We start from the raw sequence: 18,216 nt of genomic DNA on the forward strand, positions 1-18,216 counted from the left end.
CTGTACTTTGAGTTCTGTTTGGCTTTTATCTATTTGAGAGCAAGAACAGCCTATAGCCATAGTAGAGAATATCTGTTCAGTGGCTTGTTGAGGGAACTAGACAAGCATTAAGGCAGAACCCAGTGAACTGGTATGTGCCTGCTAGGTGACGCTGTAATTGGAAGTCCTCAGCAGAGCAGCCAAGTAATCAACAGTCATTGCAAATGGACGTCACTCTAATTCTCGGTTATGGTCCCTGTGGTCGGGACTTAGGCATAATGGCACAACCGCTCAGGGCAGCTTGCATACTGACTTCAGAGCCTTACCATGAATCTAAAAACAGTCTAAAGACAGTCCATTTGGCATCTCTTTTTAAGAACATCCCCAACACACACACACACACACACACACACACACACACACACACATACACACACACACACTTAAATACTGTGTTTTTACAGGAAACATCTATTGCCTTTGTCTGGGGGATGTGATACAGTGGAGACACTTTGCCCATATATAATTCATCCTAAGAGCAAAAGCATTTAGGTCCCAGTTCTCAACAAATGCATTTGTTCTAGTATGAAAATAAAATATTCTTACATTCTGCCTCCTAGCAAGGTTTATTTTATCCCTGAATGAAAAGAAAAGAGACACATTAAATGATAACCATGCACCAGATTTCAGGATGTTAGACTCTCACTGTTGACCTTTGTGTGGTAGCCTGTTTATGAAAACAAATCATGGTGAATGAAGGAAGCAAATTTGGTCTCTATAAAGGAAGGAGAAAGCTTTAGACCTAAGCAAGAGGCTATGTTAAAAGCAGCTTGCTGCATAAATGTGTGTAGTCAGTAAGACAGTGAACTGGAAAACCAAATTAGGATATTTAATATAAAAATCTAGAGCTTAGTGAGAAATGCTTAAGGAGAAAACTCACTGAACTAATAGAGCGATTTGTTACAGAAGACAATCCAATTGAATGCGGAGGAGATTTTTCCTTGTTTGAACAAATACAGAACAGAGTTGGGAGACAGAAAGAAAGTCTCCACACTTCTTGACTAAGCATACTTAGAGACAATCAACCTATAACAATACATTTAAATTGGAAGAATGACAATTTTCTGTTTCTCACCCAAAGTAGGAAGAAAGGGACATACCAAGATAATATGTACATCTAAACATAAAACATTGAAATGCTGAAGTTATCATGTATAAATTCAATAATAAGATAACAACAAATAATGTCTGTGTTGCCACCTATTGCCTCACAACTACTTAAAATGTATTTGGGTTTCTATTGTTGATTTTTTTGTCAAACTGAGAACAGAAAGATGCATTAAATTAGAAGTTGGAAATGGTTAAAAGTTCTAAGGAAAAAAGAATAAATCATGTACGCTGGCCATCTCAAATCAATCTTAAACAATTCCCAATAGAAAACTGATATTGGTCCTGAGTCTAGTATGTGATGAAATGAAAAGTTCCTTATCGCATTTTAGGATTTCCTATTGAGAAATGCTATTCGATAACTTGGGGAAGACTGCCTTTCTGGGTGGCCTTCCAATAGGAACCAAAAGTTGACACCAACAGTAGGTGTTATGTCTAGGTATGAACAAAAGATGAGCAGCTCCTGAAAAGAGGAGACAGATGAGACTGTGCTACATAAAAAGACAAGAGATAATTTCTGAAAGGCCAAAAGTCTGAGCCACTGCCTGGGGCAATGTCACAGGGATGTAAGACACAACTGTAAGTAAAAGGAGAGCCTCGAGTCCCTCCTAGAGGAAATTTTGTCCTGACCAAACACCCAGTTTCATGTTCTCCCCTCATAGGCCTTGTTGATGGTATAGAGGGGTAACAAACTCCACATCAAAGAGGGCCTTGGAAGAGCTCCCTGTGTGGTAAGATGACAAAATAACCATTAATCCAGTATGTCATTCATCCTCTCTCATTCCTGTTCATCAAAAATAACACATGCAAAAGAATTAGAACAGGGCATGGCATACTGTCATTAAAGAGTAACAGATGTAATTCTTTTGCTATTAGTGCTAGAATCATTATGAGTTACTATTGCTACTGTGTTGCATGTGCATGTGTGTGCACTGTGTGTGTACATGCATGTTCCTGAGCAGGTGTGTGTACTTGTGTATGTGCATGTATGGAGACCAGAGGTTGGTATCAGGTGTCTTTCTCAACTGATTGTTCTTCATTTTATTTACTGGGGCAAGGTCTATCAATGCACCTAGAACATGGCAATCACCGTCTTGTTACCCAGCTTACTCTAGGGATTCCCTGTCTCCAACTCCTAAGTGCTGAGATTATAAGGGCACCACTATACCAACCATGCTTTGAAGAAAGTTCTGGGGATCTGAATTCAGGTCCTCAAGTTTACACAGCAAGCACATTATCCATTGAGTCATCTCCCCAACCTATTATGACTTTTACTGACTGCCAAATTCTGATTCCAGGCAACTAACAATTGAAGGCAGCAACTATCCTGACACTTTTTCTGTTTTCATTCCTTTTTTTTAAATTTTCTTTTTTGTTTACTTAGTTTTATTTCTTATGTGTATAAGTGTTTTACCTGCATGTACATGAGTGCACCTGTGTCATCCAAAGCCCAGAGAGGCCAGAACAGGGTGTCAGATCCCCTGGAACTAGAGTTATGGACAGTTGTTTGCTGCCATGTAGGTGCTGGGAGTCAAATCTGAGTCCTCTGCAAGAGTAGCCAGTACCTTTAAGCACTGAGCCATCTCTCCAGCTCCCTGTTTTTACTCCTTTAGCACCTAACACTGCATGCAACACATAACTGAATGGCTTTCAATAACTGATTACTGAGTGATGATATTAGTGATAGAAAGATAAGCAGAAAAACTATTACAAAGCTCAAGTTCAAGTGCTTTCTGGCCACTCTATACTTGCATGGTTAGTCCTTACATAGCAAAGCTACATTATCAGATAGCAGAAGTGAAGTGAGTCCATCAGGAGGAGAAGACCCTTGAGCAAATCTAGAGGCAAGTAAAGATGAAAGCACAGAGGGTTATAGCATGGCAAAACAGAAGCCACAGAATGGATAAACAAGTAGCGCTTCCATTTGTTGGAAGGCACAACAAAACAAGCCCAAGCGGAACAGGAGACTCTGACTCCTTTTTGCAGGTGTGCTAAGGTTGGGTCTTAGGGTGATGGAGAGGTAGGAAACATGAGCTTACAGGTCAGATCTGTACAAAAGTTCTTGGACAACATGACAAGTTTTCTGCATTTTATTCTTAGACCCATGGGGATTCATGGGGCAGTTTATACTGAATGCTAATAGTAAATTGTGCATTTTGGAAGGATCTCCTGATTACAAGACAAGAGTTAAGGTTTAAGGACTAAGAATATAATGCCATGTAGATAATGCTTGGGCAAAGATCAAACGCTCTCAGATGAACCTTGCCTAGACATATATTATATTCTTTGATCTAGTTGTATGTATAATTTATCAGTAGCTTGTTGGACTGGCCCAAAAGACTCCCAGACAGTAACCCAGCATAGAACTGGGAACATGAACATGACAGAGCCCTAATCTTACCTAAAGGAATATTGACAACCGATTTCTGCTAGATGAGGAACAGCTAATCTTCCTAGATCTCTAGATAGGCTGACTAGATTCAGCAGACAGACCAGCACTGGAGAATGGCTGGGGGTGCCAACAACACAGTGGACAGTAACAGGGATGACAGAGTATATGGGCTCCAGTTGGGGGGGAGGATGCTAAGGGAGGGTGCCATTTGGGAAGTGGGAAAAAAAAAGAATATGATGCTGGGGCTGGAGCGATGGCTCAACAATTAAGAGCACCAGCTATACTTGTAGAAGACCCAGCTTCAGTTCCTAGCACCCACATAGTGGCTAACAACCATCTTTAACCCCAGTTCCAGAAGATCAAATGCTCTCTTCTGACCTCCTCAAGCATTTCATAACATGGATATGCAGACAATACACTCATACACATAAAATAAAAAAATAAACTATTTTTAAAAAGAATATGATGCCAATGAAATCATTGGAAGAACATTTTCTGGAAGGAAGGAGACTATGGCATCAGATGAGCAATATAGTATCTATTTTGATTGGGAAGCAGGGGTTATTGTGATCACAGAAAGAATGAATTCAGGGGACACATGGTAGTAGCCTATAAATTAAGACCTGTGAATGGAGGGGAACTCAGAGGAGATTAGAGGTGATTGGTTGAAGTTGTTCTTTGTGTCTCTCTGTGTTCTGTTTTATTTGAGACAAGGTCTTATTATGTTGCTCAGACTGGTGTATCCTGCTACTACTTCAGCCTCCTTAGTGCATGGATCACAGGGAGATTACAAGCATACACCACCACATTAGCTTGAAGGTGTTTTATTCTGAGGATGAAAAGTATGATAACCACAGAGCAATATATGATCTTTAAGGAAATATTTGACATTGCTCTTCATTTTAAAAATGATCAATGCTTGAAAATATATCAAGTAGAGGGAAGAAATAGATGAAGAGCAAAAGCAGAAATCAGACCTCCCCACATACTGAAAAATTCTATCCAGTCTTATCAAAAGACAACTTGTACAGTCACAGGCTGAGACATCCACCTTCTGCCTCACTTATCAAGGCTCCTCATTAAACCATTAGGTTGCCACTGGTAGCAGACTAGCCAGTACATTATAGAAGGCTAGACAATGAGTACCATCTGTGCTGTGAGGTCACAATCTGTGGGGAGGTTTCCAGTCTGGATAAATACACACTTAGGATGAATTTCTTTGTGTGTAGTTTCCTGGTATGTAAGTCTTGCCTAGTGAAGGATGGCAGTCCAGATTGGACAATGAGGAGATAGAAGGAGCCAGTGTGCATGTAATTTTCTCTTATGCCAATTCTGCCATGCAAATACGGGATAAGCAAATAGGGTCATACAAATAAGGGTAATTCTAGTTGACCAAAGTTCAGTCCTGGTTAAAGGCTGGCCACAGGGTACAGGGTTACAGCTCTGAGAGGTAACCACTCAGAGTTTACCACTTCCAAAGATAATGGTTTGGCTGAAGGTTTTATCATTTGGGAATTTGGGACCAAGCTTGTGAAAATTCCCTAATGGGAACTGTATACACAGCAAAACCACCAAACAAGAGCACTCTGTGGGTAGAAAAGCTGTTTATTGGGGAACAAACTTCCAGGCTGTCTCATGGGAGCAGACAGTACCAGCCTAGCAGGGGAAGTTAAACAGGTTTTATAGGCCCTTAGAGGCCTGGGGTTTCTGGCTGGCATAGGTTGACTGTTTTATGGGTAGCAGGTGTTCATCTGTCTGGGGTGGCTAGCCATTAAGAACAGGAGACTGAGGCCTCCTGATAAGCAATGCCCTGGGGTCACAGAGTTTCTGAGAAATGCGAGGTTTAAGATTCCTGCTAGAGGCCTGAGCACCTGTCTTAGAGTGGGCAGCTATGCTGCCATCTTAGGTACCTAACAGGAACCAGCTCTGTTTTCTGGTCTCTTAATACTGGCCTTCACGTTCAATTTCCTACCCTAGATGGTAGACAGCAGATGATGGGGCCTCTCCAACCATGTGAGCCAAGGCTTCATATGTACCCCAACACATAATACATTAGTTCTGTTTCTCTGCAGAATTTCTTTGTTAGCTGAGAGAGACTAGACACACTGGCACCCCAGTAGTAACAACTTATATCTTGAGTTCTAATTATGTGATGAAAGGAACCAGGGCTCCTTAGAGAAGTGGCTGATTCTAAGATTTGGGCAAAAAATATACAGGCTGAACCTGGATCATCTTGAGCAAAAAGCAAGGAAGAGCTCCAGGGACTGACTGGAAAGGCTCCAAATGACAACGTTTGAATGAATAGATTCACAAAAAACATTGTGCTGGCTTATTACCCAAAGTTGAGAACAAATATTGCTGAGTCATCACTAACAGGAATGCCTGGAAAATGGGTAAACAGACAACTCTCTAGTGCAAAAGAATTTTTAATAACTCATACAGAGTGCTAATCCGATACTTTACGAATGTAAACACCACACCAATCAGGTCATCAAGATCTGAAAGATCTGGTAACAGTGACAGATCACAGTGAAAGCACACATCCTTGATAAGATGGGATGAAGTCTGCCCTTCATCTCTGAGAACCTCCTCCTACAACTCATTTTTTTGGCTTAGTGACAAGAAAAATATCAGACCGATTCTTACAGAATTTATTGTACAAAATACCTCCGAATCATTAAGGTCATCCCAAACAAGGAAAATGTGTAAAAAATTACAGCAACGAAGAGCTTCAGGATATATGAAGAACAGATGTGATGCAGTATCTTTTATGGAACAATATTTGGAGAACATTAGGTACAAGCAGGATATCCAAATAAAACACAGATTATTTAATAAGAATGTATCTAAGTTGCCTTATTAATTGAAACATACCTACCAAAGTAATGTAAGAAGTATGAAAAACTGCAAGGTGTGTGTGTTCCCACTGGGAAAGATGCCTCTCTGGAGAACTTTGACCCTGGGCTCCAGGTTACACAGAACACAGAACAATTAAATTCAAGAAACCAGCAACAGCCCTGTAACTTCAGGGTACTCTGTGAAGTTCCAGTCCCACTGGTGAGAAACGCAATCCTTTTAACAATGCCATCAAGTCAAGGATGAGCAGAGAATTTCTGTAGACTCTCTGGGAGTCAGATTCCGGCCTCACTTGGCATAGACAGTCACCACAGCACCCCACTGGTATCTGGACTGCACCTGCTGTTCACAGGAAGGTAAATCCAATTTCCATCTTCTAAGGAAAGGCCAGTGACCAACACTGAACTCAGGATGTCCTAAAGTGCTTTCTGTGACCTGGAGGAAGGGATTCCTTAGCAGGGAAGAAAAACATCCTCACCATAGGAGAGAGGAGGATTTGCAAAATACCTTCAAAGTTAAGGTACTATGCTACTTTTTTTTTAACTTAAAAAAAAAACTTTAATGAGAATTTCATACATGCATATAAGGTGTTTTGATCAAATCCATGTCCACTCCCTCCCCTCCAACACCTCCCATATCTCCCCATCACTTTTTTCTGACAACTTCATGTTCTCTTTCTCTCTTTCTTTTTCTTTCTTTCTCTTGCTCTCTTTCTTTTTTCCTTCTCGCTTCCTTCCTTGCTTCCTTCCTTTCTTTTTTAAAGGCTTTTGCTACTCTAACAGTCCTCCCTCTGAAGAGGTAACCCTAAAATCTTTTAGGGATTAGATAAGAGCTCTCAAATACTTTTGACATTTTTGGCCTTTGGAACAGAGTATGTTGCTAAGAGGCCCAAACATTTTGATTTTTAGCCAAGATACTGGCTACTTTTCTCTGGAGTTTTTTGGTATTCCCAGGAAAAGAATTCTCACAACAGATGGAAAATTTATTTGTTAATATTATTACATCTCATAATTATTAAAAAAGAAAATGAGAATGTAAAAGAAGTTAAAAGGATATGGGAATGGAGATATTTTCCAAAATGAAAAAAATGAGAAAGCCTAAGCAAGTGATGAAGGTCTGTATAGGTTTGTTACAATGTATAAAAGATGAGCCAAAGAATAGATTTAGCTTCTGTTTTCTCTTTGTCATACATTTCTTTCTAAACTCAATTCTAGTATGGGGACATCACTGATTGATGTTATTTAATCTCTCTGTAAATAAACTAAGTTTTATCTACATAGAACATGGTAGTTAAAAGTGCCAGACTGTTAGAATTAACCTTCTTGGATGTTTAACAGCCATACTTTGAGGCCTATACTAATCTGGTCACAGGGACTTAAAGGACAGTTTTCACCCCTTGCCCAGGGGACTATGGAGCATCTCTCGAAATGTCCTGTAACTGTGGTGAGTCACTTGTCCTCCTGTTCAGGGAGGCCATGGAGACCCCACCTGATGTACATGAACCAGTGTTCAGTCTACAAAGGAGGGTCAACTCAGAGGAAACATTTCCTCCATGCTTCCAAGTGAAGCTAGCCATAGTCAAGTAGGACCTTTGACTTACCTTCACATAGATGGAACTGGTAAAAGAAAGGAGACAGGAGCGCCTCCCAAGCCCATGTGACCCCTGAGAAACAGATCCTCCAACAACCTTAAGAGTAAAAATATATCTGTTTATTTGGGCCCACTGTATGGTCTTAAACACCCAAAAGGAAAGTATAACCAAAGATTAAAGTGATCAGTACTAATGACTCTTGTCTTTACTTCTCCTTCACTTCTCCTATTCACCATTCAAGGACTTTCTTTTCTCCCTACAGATAAGAGTTATGAAATTCGGGAGTCTTTTAGATAGAGCCACTGAAGGAGTACCCCAGTTGCCTCACCCTGCATCCCCATTCAGCATGGAAGAAGCCAAAGCAGCCTGTGTCCTGATTCTCTATTGGCAATTTTGGTAACCTCTTCAGAGGATGGTGTGATAAAAATAGGAGGTAGGAATTGGCTAGGCAGCTAGGGTTCTATGCTATTTTTATTGCAAACTAATGATAGAGGCTGTATAATTTCTATTTTACTGTAAACCTCCTATAGATATGGAAGTTTTCTACCTTAAAAACTGCCCTCATTAGCCATGTCAGAGCTTAAAGCTTGAAGGCCAGTAAAAAAATGATTCAAATAAAATGAAAGGTTGTCAATGACAATGGTTGTCTTCCTGTCCCACTGAGTTTCAGTAAGTATTCTGTACAAGAATTCTTGTTTTTATAATAGCTTTCCCAGGGAGTCCAGAATTGCAGTGGGTTACCTTCTTTCTGTGCCATTTTAAAACAAAGTAGCATATAATTAAGAAATGTATAAACCATTCTTGGAATCAAGGTTTCTGAATTGGCCTTTATATGGATAACATTTTTCTTTCTGGGTTTTGCAGATAGCTGACTGGAAAGATAGAAAGATTGACAATAAGCTATATAAAGAGGGAATTTAATAAAGTAATTACTCTCAATACCTATAGAATCCATGAAATTGTATTTCTTCAAAGCAAGTTGGCATGCAGATACTTTTAGCTATGTAATCAGATAATCTGTCCCATATTAGAAATATTTTACCTCCATAAAAAAGCACTCCAGCAAATTAGGCAGTTGGAAGAGGAAAAGATTTTATCGTAAGATTGACTGAAAGAACTGTTTGTCATCAGTCAAATGACCATCAATTAAAAGAAAGTTGAACACCATGCTTTCTACCAGGCTCGGTCAAGGAAAAGGAACCAAAGTTGTGTCTAGCTCACTAAGCCCCTTTTCTGGTAAGCAGAGCCCTGGGCAGGTACACGGCTTTCTTAGAAGGATTGCTGTAGGATTGCAGCACATGTAACCAAGAGCTAGAGACCCATGGTTGAGCTACTCTAGAATATTCCTGGTTACAGAAGCAAACATTAGCAAATATAAATATATGCTATTGCATTTCTCTATATTCTTAGAAATTAGAGCTCAGCTCAAAGAAAGAAAGAAGCAACAGGAGCTTCTAGGCTTTCAGAATATGTCTGTGGGACAAGAAGGAGAGGAAAAGAACAGTGAGGTGATAAATACAATATGAGAAAGTCCACAATATGGCAGTCTATGTAGTGCAATGAGAATCCAACAGCCAGTAGGATCCCGAGCCTTCTCTGCAAAGCTTAGCCAGCTGAGCCAGTAGATAATGGTGACTGTACACTCTATGCACAAGCCAGTGTGCTGATGGGTTGAAATCAAGAACCAGCCAATGAGAGAGGTATCAAATTATTCCTCTACAGGACACATTTTGGGATGTAGCCATAATTCAAATCAACCTATCAGATAAGGAATTACTTTCTTGCTGTCCTGTAAGGTAAAAACTTATCCTTTTGTTAACCCTCTCAGGCCTTGGCTTACATTATGATGATTATTGATGCTAATTTTATTATAGCTCTGAATGGAAGTTCCATCTACCAATTAAGCAAATTAACTTCATGGCACACAAGACATTACATTTATTATTGCTTGACCTCTGAGTAGCCACTATTACTGAAGTTATTAGAGTATTATCCAAGTTAAACTATTAAAATCTTAATCCTAAAAGTTAGAGACAATTTTAGAGCGAGAGAGAATTATATGAGGTGATGTTCAAATTTGTATTCATGTCAATGAAAATAATCAATCTAGTGTTTTTAAAGGGCAAAGCTGAGTATATTGATGCTCAAAAAGTAAGCTTATGCTATGATATTCAAATTCAAAACTCCCACTTTTTGGTTAATACACCCAGGAGAGACTTAAAAGTGATCAGCAGTTATTTGCTTTGCCATAGCATAGCTTCTTAAACAAATACCCTTCAAGTGGCATGAGTTTATTTTTAACTTCTGCTCATACATACCACTGTTTACAATGGTGTCACTTAACATCTGAGTGCCAATAGCTTACCTTCTGTTGTGTGAAGAGAGAAGGCACTGCATGTTTGGCTTCCCATCAACAACAGAGTGTGCAGGAGTGTAACAGATGCTGCCTGTGCCGTTCTGGAGGCTGAGGTATCACAGGAGGATGATGCTATGACTCCACTGCCCTAAATAAACATGCGGAGCACCATGGGAAGGCATATTCCAAGTTAAAATTCTTTTCCAGGATGTAAAAATGCAAGATCTGGAATTCAAGTTAAAGTAGAGGGAAGAAGTAAAATCCTTTATCACCCTAATAATTCCCCCCAACTTTCCCCAGTACTTTAGCTCTAAACCTTTCCTCTACGTCTAAGGAATCTTTAGACAGATACTACAGTACAGAAGGACCTGCCTCCTCGCTGATGAAGGAGCAAAATGGCGAAGTAGAATTCTTCAAATATAACATCAAGTAAGATTTTTTTTCTTGAACTCTGGGTTTCCATTAAAGGGAGAAATTTGCTCCCTTTAATCTAGTCAAGCTTCCTCTTGAGATCAATTATAAGATTCAGAACTTGATGGTTTTTGTTCTTGTTTCTATTTTACATACTAGATCTATGGATGAAGGAACTAAAACTGTAGAGAGCAGAGAGCCAGTAGCAGAATTCACTTCCTTGGCCCTCAAGCGTATCTTTCTTGTGTCTCTCCAAGATGGCTTTTTGTGTAGTCCAGTCTCATCTCATTAAACACAGTGCAAGCCAAGAAATGATTACTGGAACCAGCTTGCAAGTTCTTTTTCTTAAACAGTGCATGGCATATGTGGGGTTTTATTTACAAGATTTCTGTCTTCGTTCTGTTGTGGAAAAATCAGAGACCAATAACCTAAGTGAGGTGAGAAGAGGAAGTTTAATTGGACACTAGAGGGACTGACACCACGAATAAAGGAGTCAGACCCCTTGCTCAAGTTTGGGGGGCTGTTACACTCACGTGTGGGGGATGCAAACAAAAGACAAAAATAGGTGACAAGTAAAAGGTACATGTGATAACTAAGCACGGTCACATATGGCCACAAAGGTTCCAGGAATGTGAAAACTTTGAAAACAAAGACTTCCATCCTGGGCAACAACAGGGGTAGGATGGGGAGACTCCTGCTCACCTCCCCACACCTGTCTCATAGAGTTTTCTATACTGCAAAGTTCTTTATTACCATCACATTGCAAAAGCTTTCCACCTCCACAACATCCCCTCCTCTTTATTGACATAATCCCTTATGTTATTTAAGAGGAATTTTAAGATATTTTTTACTATTACCTGGCATTTGAGGGCCTCTACTTGTTTTTGATAAATTTCATGAGTTTATTATCCAAGACTTAACAAGAAAGCTAATAGAACCATCACTAGGGGTTCGTTTAGTGAGGTGAGCCAGGGACCCCGTGTTTTCTGGTTTTTTTTTTTTTTTCAGAAAGACTCATTTCCCTCTTTTCAGGCCTTTATATTTTTTAGTCACTGTCTTGCATTTTTCTAGCTCTGCAGGTTTGATTTACATAAAAATAGTAGGAATACCTCCTTTTTATGGTTCTGTCATCTTCAGTCTTAGAGATAAGCCCACTGGCAGACCCAAGGAATTTTCCAGCTTTCAGTTGAGAAAGAGCCTTGTTTTTCTTTTGGGATCTTTACTTTAAAACTGTCTAATTTTTACATATTATTATTATTATTATTATTATTATTATTATTATTATTATTTGAAGAAGTAATCCAATTTGCCATCGGGAATCAGGATGCAGACCTATCCAGCTTCTTCCATGCTGAACAAGGATGCAGGGTGTGGTGTGGCAAACGGAGTACTCCTTCAGTGGGTCTACCTGAAAGACCTAAAATTATATGTAGAGAAAAGAATGACCTTGACTGGTGCCTGTGAAGGAGAAGTAAAGGCAAGACTAGTTAGGCATACATTACAGACATGGAACCAGAAGTCAAAAGAGGGTGAATTTTAAATGTCCAAAGTCCATTAGAATTTCTTGATGAGGGCTTCCAAAAGCATCCATTTATTAGATTTTCCTTATTTTTCTTTGGCCATGACAGCTGGACTCAGGATCTGCTTCTCAGGCATTATGATAGCTGTTGGAGTGGCTAGTATCATACTGTGAATTTTCTTTTACACATCTTCTAGACAGGGGAGAGAAGAAATTTAACCATTATTTAATTTTGATAAGAATAATAGTGGACTTGGCCCTTTTGGCTGCAGGTGGCACAAAATTCTAGTGAGAATTTTTTTAAATAATATGTCATATGAACTTTTAAGTCTAATATATGAGAAGCATAACTCCTCAGGCTTTAAGGAAATATACTGTTTACTTTAATCCTTGGTTATACTTTCCTTTTGGGTGTTTAAGACCATACAGTTGGCCCAAATTAACTAATTTACTTTTACTTTAAGGTCAGTTAAGGATCTTGTCCTCAGGGGTCATATGCACTTGGGAGAAGCCTATGGCTCCTTAGGCCTTTTATTTTACCAGTTCCATCTACCTGAAGATAAGTCAAAAAGTCCTGCTCGACCAGGGCTTTGCTTGGAAGCATGGTGGACATGTTTCCTCTGTGTTGACCCTCCTCTTTGTAGACTGGACACAGTTTAAGTCCCTCTGGTGGGTTGAGTCTTCATTAACTCCCTGAACAAGAGGACAGATGACTCATCACAGTTACAGGACATATCAAGAGATTCCCATAGTCCACTGGGACACTGTCAACCTTCCAGGGAAAGGAAAAAACTGTCCCTTAAACCCCTTTGTCCAGATTAGTATGGGCTTTTAAGTATGGTTATTAACAATCCAAAAAGGTCAGTTGCACTCACCTGGTACCTTTAATTACTGTGTAATATATAGATAAAGCTTGAACAAAACACAAACAGTCTCAATAAACATCGACTACAAGAGACTCACCATCAGGGGTTAACTAGGCACAGCCTAGGAAAGGGACCTTAAAACAAGAATTTCTTAAGTCTCAAATGAAGGCTGTTCTATTACAAACAGAAGCAGTCTACTTTCCTTCCAATTTCCCATACCCTGATTTGCAGTTTTCAGAAGGAAAGGAGGCTTCATATCACATATCTACAGACAGGAAGTAAACTAATCAGAATTCAGACCAAGCTTCACCACAACTGTTTTCTTCTAGATTGCATACATCTGGTTCAAGGAGGTAGACCTAGTTTTTCTTGAGCCAAATCATTCTTGTTATGGGCAAAAGAAAGTGCCAAAAGCAACATTTGCATAATACAGAGAAACAAAGGAGACATCTTTCAGTTAGCCGTAGATAACCCAATTCTTGTCTGCATCCATTTAATCCAAATCTATAACCCAGTGTACAATACAAGGCAGGAGTGGACTGAAAATTAACAACTCTGTATCTCTGTAAACCTGTTCAGACCTTTAATAAGTTGGCTTAAAATGAATTTCATTACTCCTTCTATTCTAGAAATATCCTTTTATTTTAATTTTTATAATACAAATCTTTCACTACTATGGTACCTTTTAAATTCAGGAGACCATTTGCAATTATGGCAGAAATTACATATAGCTGGCTGGGAAGAATGGCTCAGGTGAGGGTCCAATGATCCTCCTTATCTCCCCAGCATAATCACTTAAGGAAAATTGTGCTATAACCCTGCTCAGACTTTAATAAACCCTTCTCAAAGACCAGGGTGCTTATTAACTGGGTTCCCTTTTCTCAGGGGCTTGTGAGGTCCATGAGGCCCTGTTGGTGAGGGTGCAGGGCTATCTGAACCCTAACAGAAACCACTAAGCACATTGTAAGTCAAGGGAAGCAGAGTTTTCTCCACTGTTTGGCCAACACAGCAGGCTTCCCCTTTGATTTCTAAAGAGGGCAGGTTTTAACAGTCCTGCTTTCCCGCTTACCCCCACCCAACTTTTTTTCTTTTACACCCACTTCCCAGATAGCACCATCCCATAGCCTTTCTACCCCCATTAGAGCCCTTATACTCTGATATCCCTGCTACTGTCTTCTGTGTTGTCCGCACCCCAGCCATTCCCCACTACTTGCCTTTCTGGTGAATATAGTCAGCCTATCTAGAGGTCTTTGTTTTAGGAGGGTCAGCTGTTCCTTATCTAGCAGTAATCAGTTGTCAATATTCCTTTGGATAAGATTGGGGTCTGCTGTTCATTTTCCCAGTTCTGTGCTGGGTTACTATCTGGGAATCTCTTTGGCCACCCTGGCCAACAACTCAAAAGAGGTATATCGCCTGTCTGGCATTGTTGCTTGTTATATAGCCTTTAGCTATGCATATGGATTCTTAAGAAATTATATTGGCCCCTTTAATCTTTGGTTGTACTTTCCTTTCGTGTGTTTAAGGCCATACAGTTGGTCCAGATAAACCGATTTATTTTTACTCTTAATGATTTGTTCTGCCCCCCACCCAACTTTTAAAAAAATACATTTGTGGGCTGGAAAGATGGCTCAGTGGTTAAGAACACTGGTTGTTCTTGAAGAAGACCCGGGTTCGAATTCCAGCACCCACATGGCAGCTAACAACTGTCCGTAACTCCAGTCCCAGGGTATCCAACAGTCTCTTCTGTCCTCTGCAGGTATTGCACAATATGGGTGCACTTACCTACAGCAGGCAATATGCTCATGCACATAAAATAAAAACAATAAATAAAAATATGCAGGGTCCAGGAGTTGCAGCCTCTATTACCAAGGAGGATATGGTGAATTGTTATCACTGGGGACCTCCAGAAATGTTATGGAAAAATCAGAGACCAACAGCAGAAGTCAGGTGAGGAGAGGAAGTTTAATTGGGTGCTAGCAGGCCTGACACCATGAATAAAGGAGTCACACCCCTTGTTCAAGTTTTGGGGGGCTATTATACTCATGTGTAGGGAAATGCAAACAAAAGACAAAACAGCAGGTAGGTGACAATTAAGTGAAAGGTACATGTGATAATTAATCAAGGTAACATTTGGCCACAAAGGTTACAGGAATGTGAAAACTTTGGAAAACAAAGACTTCCATCCTGGGCAACCACAGGGGCAGGATGGGGAGACTCCTGCTCACCTCCCCACACCTGTCTCTTAGAGTTTTCCCTGTTGCAAAGTTCTTTATTACCATCACATTGCAAAAGCTTTCCACCTCCACAGTAGTTCCTTATGGTCCTCAGTGCTACAGCCCAACAATGCACCATTATGATTTTAAAGAGAACTTTTGCTGGGGACCTGCAGGGAGTTTGCTTTACAGAAGGAGCTTTTCAATGCAATGTTGCAGCTGTTGTCCCTAGCTCCTCACATATACACCTTCCCCTACGGCTTTGCTGCTATGGTCAATAAAAACAGGGTAACTGAAATTACAAATGTACTTTGAAACTTGTATGTCTTATAATTCTTTGATAATTATTTGTAGGTTTTGTAATTCTTTAGTTATTTGCTTTACATTTATTGTTATTTCTGATTTAGAAACACATAAAGGAGGTTCAGTGTGGCAAATTTTGAAGAAAAAATAGAAGAGATTCCCTAAGTCAAAATGCTGGTAAGTTTAGGACATGGGAGACAGATCTGAAGAGGAAAAGGGGGAGGACAGAGGAAGGAACAAGTAGAAGAGGGTGGCGGGGATAATCAGAACTCGTTATGTGCATTCATGAAATTGTCCAAAAACCAAAGTTAATTAGTAAGAAGAACCTAATTCTGTCATTTGCAGTGGCATGGATGGAAATGGATGATGCTTATTGAAATGCAGGCTCAGGACAGAGACTACATGTTCTCACTTATATCTAGACGTTAGAATGTTGAGCTCAAAGAAATGGAGAATTAGACAGTGGTAACCGGAGCAGGAAAGCCAGCAGGCAGGAAGGAACAAAGCATGACCAGTGCCATTTGATGGCAGGAATGACTCTTGATGCTCTATAATGAGATAAGTATAGCTGACAACAATTAAGCATTTCAAAATACTTAGGAGAAGGGAGTTTAAGTGCTCCCAGCACAAGGAAATTATATATGTATGAGGTGACAGATACACCAGTTATCCTGATCTGATTATTTATTACAGGTTGTATTGAATTGTCACACTGTACTCCATAAATATATATATAATTACATAATGGCTAGAAATTGATTTTAAATAAACCACATTATAAATAAAAATAATTGAAATATTCATGTCATTTCTTTACAGTACAGTAGGGATAGAAAAACCCCATGTTTTTAGAATGAGTTATTTGTTAATATGTTTTTACATGGCTTAGTAATTAAATCTCTATTCCATTGTGTATCATCTATGGCAAACAATTCATAAATGAAAGTTCTCAGACATTTAACAAATAAGGGTTCTAGTATTAAAAAAAATTTAAGTCTAAAAACAAATGGAATTAAAGTCTAGTTTTAAGAAACCTGAGAAGTAATTACTTTAGCAGATAAACTTCTTGGCCCCCAAAATAAAACTGAAAACGCCAGCATGTAAATTAGAATAAAATGCTCTAACAAGGCATGGTGTGAAAAACCAGAAGACTCTACTTTCCCATAGTACATAGGTGACATCTTGGAGATTTGCCTCATGACACTGACAAGGTTGTATGCAATAAACTCAACAGCAGCTTCTTTCTTCAGGTTCTTGAATCAACAGACTTCACCAATAAATGTCCCCATTATACATATGTAAGATTTGTAAATTATGTTTAAATTCAAGAAAGCTCTTTCTGTTGCAGAGAACTACATAAAAGACACATCCCCGTATATATTTACAAGTTGTAGCAGTACACATTTTGTCTTACAGAACATTCTTTATTGATGGTGTTCCTTCAAAAGTTGGTTTTGTGAGAAGTCTTACCTTGTAAAATTATGCCACCACATGTGGACTTCTTAATAGTACAGCTTAACTGGTACTGAGAAAATTCTGGGAAATGAAATTTGGAACAAGAAAAATTGTAAATGATGACTCAAAAATGATTAACTTGATTAAACAATGGCTGATTACTTGAAAATGCTTTTTTTTAAACCTTAAAACCTGGAAGGGCTTCAGACCTCTCATGCTGCATTCAGAACTCCTGGGTATTAGCAGAGGAAGATCTGCCTGTGTTTTGTGAGAGTTGCCAGGTAAACCACAGCATTTATGAGTGTTTGAAAGTGGACAATGGCTACAGGAAACAGTGTTGGCTGCAGTCCAACCACAGGAGACAGTTGAACATGTCTCTGTAAAGCTTGTTAGAAAATGTTTTGACTTTAAATGACAAGAGTCTTGGATTTAAAAGCAAGCAGAAGTTTTGAACAGTTTGCATCGAAAAGACCAGCCTTGAAATGTTTCTACTGTCTGCTGGGCTTGTGAGAGCAGTCATCAGGTGTTACTGAACGCTGCTAGACAAGTAGCCAAAGAATATAGTCTAAGACCCTGACTTGAATAAAAGAGGAAAAATCCTGAGAACTGCTTTATCAGAGGTATAGAGGTATAGATTGTGATATTTGAGTTTTTCCAAATGTAACTTCTCTATTTCTGTGAAAGAGGAGATATTTGTCATTTATAGAAAAGCACTTAACAGTTTTCTGCTGTTTTTCAACTCTTCCATATGTCAGGAAATTTATTCTTCAAGAAAACTATGAACATGAATACAGAAATTGTATCATTTCAAAAATTAAAAATTTAAAAAGTTTTTAAAAGTGCAGGCAAGACCGTGACTGGCAACCTGAACTTGGTCCCTGGGATACACGTGAAGGAAAGAGAGAAACAAGGAGAGCAAGTTATCTTGTGACCTCCACACTGGAACCCAAGTCCAATAAATAAATAAGTAAATAGATGCTAAAAAGAAACAAAGAAATTGCCTCATTTCTGTTGAAAATGAAATCTGCACGTCCCTAGCTCAAGTTGATTCAATGAAGCAAAATCAGGTACACATTTCATAATTAAGAAGAAAGGCTCCATGTATATA

The sequence above is a fragment of the Nannospalax galili genome, unplaced genomic scaffold (genome assembly GCF_000622305.1).
Source record: "Nannospalax galili isolate Female #2095 unplaced genomic scaffold, S.galili_v1.0 scaffold202, whole genome shotgun sequence".
NCBI lineage: Eukaryota > Metazoa > Chordata > Mammalia > Rodentia > Spalacidae > Nannospalax > Nannospalax galili.